The following is a 3,156-nucleotide window of genomic DNA, read 5'->3' as shown; positions in this document are numbered from 1 at the left end:
GGCATCTACACAACAACTGTTTCAAGGCATGACACACACTTAGCCCAGAATTAAGTTACAGCCTCTTTCTGTTAACCCTTCCCCAGCTCAAACTTTCCAAAGTTAGTGCATGGCCACAGAACCCTTACAGCTTTTGGCCGATCCCACTGACAGCTGTCCGAGTGAGCATCACGTCTTAACATCGACTTTTCTCATGCTTTTCCACATTGTCCAATGAACCTGGAATGGTGCAGCTCCAACTACACTCGAGAAGCTTGACACCACCCAGGACAAAGCAGCACCACATCCACAAACACCCACTCCCTCCACCATCAAACGCTCAGTAGTAGCAATGTGTACTATCTACAAGTTCTGAGGAAGGGTCACCAGACCTGAAACATTAACTCCGATTTCTCTCCGCAGCTGCTGCCAGACCTGCTGAGTTTTTCCAGCAATTTCTGTTTAGAACAGAGTGTGGAAATAGGCCATTTGGCCCAACAAGTCCACACTGACCCTCCAAGCAGTAACCCACCCAGACCCATTCCCCTACCCTATTTCTTTACATTTATCCACCTAACCTACACATTGCTGAACACTATTGACAATTTAGCATGGCCAATTCACCTAACCTGCACATCTTTGGACTGTGGGAGGAAACTGGAGCACCCGGAGGAATGCCACACAGACACAGGGAGAATGTGCAAACTCCACACAGACAGTCACCCGAGGTTGGAATCAAACCCAGATCCCCGGCGCTGTGAAGCAGCAGTGCTAACCATTGAGCCACTGCGCCGAGCCATAATTTATGTCCAATCTAAAAGATGCACTGCAGAAATTCACCAAAGTTCCTTGCACAGCACCTTCCAAACCTGTGACCATTTTCATCTAGAAGGACAAGGGCAACCACTACCTGTAAGTTTTCCTCCCACTCCTTCACTATCCTGACTTGGAAATATTACTGTACCTTCAGGGTTACTGGGTCAATATTCTGGAATTCCCTCTGTAAGGGCATTGTGGGTCAACCCACAGCACATGGACTGCAGCGATTCAAGAGGACAGCTCACCATCATCTTCTCAAGGGGCAACCAGGGACAGGCAATAAATTCTGGTCAAGCCAGTGACACTCACATCTCATGAGAGAATTTTTAAAACCATTAAATTTTCTTTTGAAAGCCTTAGTTTAAACAAGCTCCATCACCTTCTCTTGAAGTTCACCCCAGACCCTGACCTCTCACTGCATGAAAATGCTTTTCTTCAATCCACCATTGCTTCTTTTGCAATGATCTTAAATCTACACCTTCCGCGCGCTCTCTTTTTCCATGATGTGGAGGTGCAGGTTTTGGATTGGGGTTGATAAAGTTAAAAATCACACAACACCAGATTCTAGTCCAGCAGGTTTATTTGGAAGTACTAGCTTTCAGAGCACTGCTCCTTCATCAGTGGGAACAGTTATGCACTATCTCCTCAAGATTGTGAACACCTCTACTAAGTCTTCACTTGGCCTTTTCTTCTCCCAGCTGCCCATCTGGAACATATTTGCTCCTGGAGGGCAATATTCTCTCCCTGAGGAGTGTCTGTCTCATGTCAATTGTTGTTACTGTAGTATCTGTTCCATTATTGGGTTAATCTGGGTGAAATTTCACCATCTGCCATGATCGGGCACAAGTCTTTGTCCCCAGATTATTAACTTAATGGATTGCATTGCTAGCTTTTAGTGACATTACCAATGCACCACCTTCTTCCCTCGAGATTGCTCCAATCATAGGTGATCTGATTGTTGCCTCAACTATACCTACCTGTTTGCTCAACCCCACCTCCCTTCCCCAAACACAAATATACACACAAAAGATTGCAATATTATATCTGGTAATTCACCTCCACTGTAGACATTGAGGTAGCAAACTGTTTAAGTAGGTCCCAAATTGTCTTTTCACTCTCATTAAGAATGTTGAAGGTTTGTACTCTGAAACTCCAATTCTCAATTCTGACCAATGGCTTAGCAGTCCTGTTGAAATGAAATTTGGCTTTTGAACTGTTCAGCTTGATTTTGTGACTTACTCTTGTTACTACCTCTGGCTATGAGAAGCATGTGAGGATAACGGTGGAGAACTGCCTCAGGAGGAAGTTGAGGATACAGTTACAAAGTGGGTAGCAGGGTCATATGTCTTAGAGTGTAGAGATGGATTTGTTTGAAATCATAGTGTTGAAGGTGAAGCTGTAGCCAGTAAGGAGGAGCCTGATGTGAGAATGGAAGTGTACAGTGATGAGATAACCAGATCCTCCAAAAGTGAAGAGGTCTTTCCCAGCTTCATCCATTATCTGTCTGGTATGCATGGGTCTGCAGTCTGAAGAAGGGCTTATGCCCGAAACGTCGAATTTCCTGTTCCTTGGATGCTGCCTGACCTGCTGCGCTTTTCTAGCAACACATTTTCAGCTCTGAGCTCCAGCATCTGCAGACCTCACTTTCTCCTCCATGGGTCTGCAGTCCCTGTTTATCTTGCCCACCTGGGTACTCATCACAAACAATGCACTGGCATATGGCTTTTGATCTTGTTGTTCATGTTTGGCTAGTAAAGCATATCTCTTGCCTCCCTCAGTCTGGTTGTTTGCATGTGTGTGCTGCTGGTTACACTTCATTCACGGAAACAGACCCTTCGGTCCAACCAGTGCATGCTGACTATAATCCCAAACTGAACTAGTCCCACCTGCCTGCTCCTGGTCCACATGTTTCCTACTCATGTACTTATCTAAGTGTCTTTTAAACATTGTGACTGTGCCCATATTCACCACTTCCTCAGGAGGTTCATTCCACATGCAAACCAGCCTCTTGTAAAACGTTTGACTCTCATGTCTTTATTAAATCTCTCTCCTCTCACCTTAAAAATATGCTTCCTAGTCTTGAAATCCCCCATCCTGGGGAAAACACACCGACCATTAACTCCATCTATACCCCTTCATGATCTTATAAACCCCGATAAGGTCATCTCTCAACCTTCTGTGCTCCAGTGAAAGATATCCCAGCCTATTCAGCCTTCCTTTATAATTCAAATCTTCCATACCTGGCAGCATCCTGGTAAATCTCTCTTGAGCCCTCCCTAGCTTGATAGTATCCTTCCTATAACTGGGTGACAAAATGTGACAGTTTTTTGCAGTGAGAACACAGCTTTCCCCTTGCTG

The sequence above is a fragment of the Hemiscyllium ocellatum genome, chromosome 10, assembly GCF_020745735.1.
Source record: "Hemiscyllium ocellatum isolate sHemOce1 chromosome 10, sHemOce1.pat.X.cur, whole genome shotgun sequence".
In the NCBI taxonomy this organism is placed as follows: Eukaryota; Metazoa; Chordata; class Chondrichthyes; order Orectolobiformes; family Hemiscylliidae; genus Hemiscyllium; species Hemiscyllium ocellatum.
The sequence above is the reverse complement of the archived record's forward strand: the minus strand, read 5'-3'. Positions refer to the sequence as shown.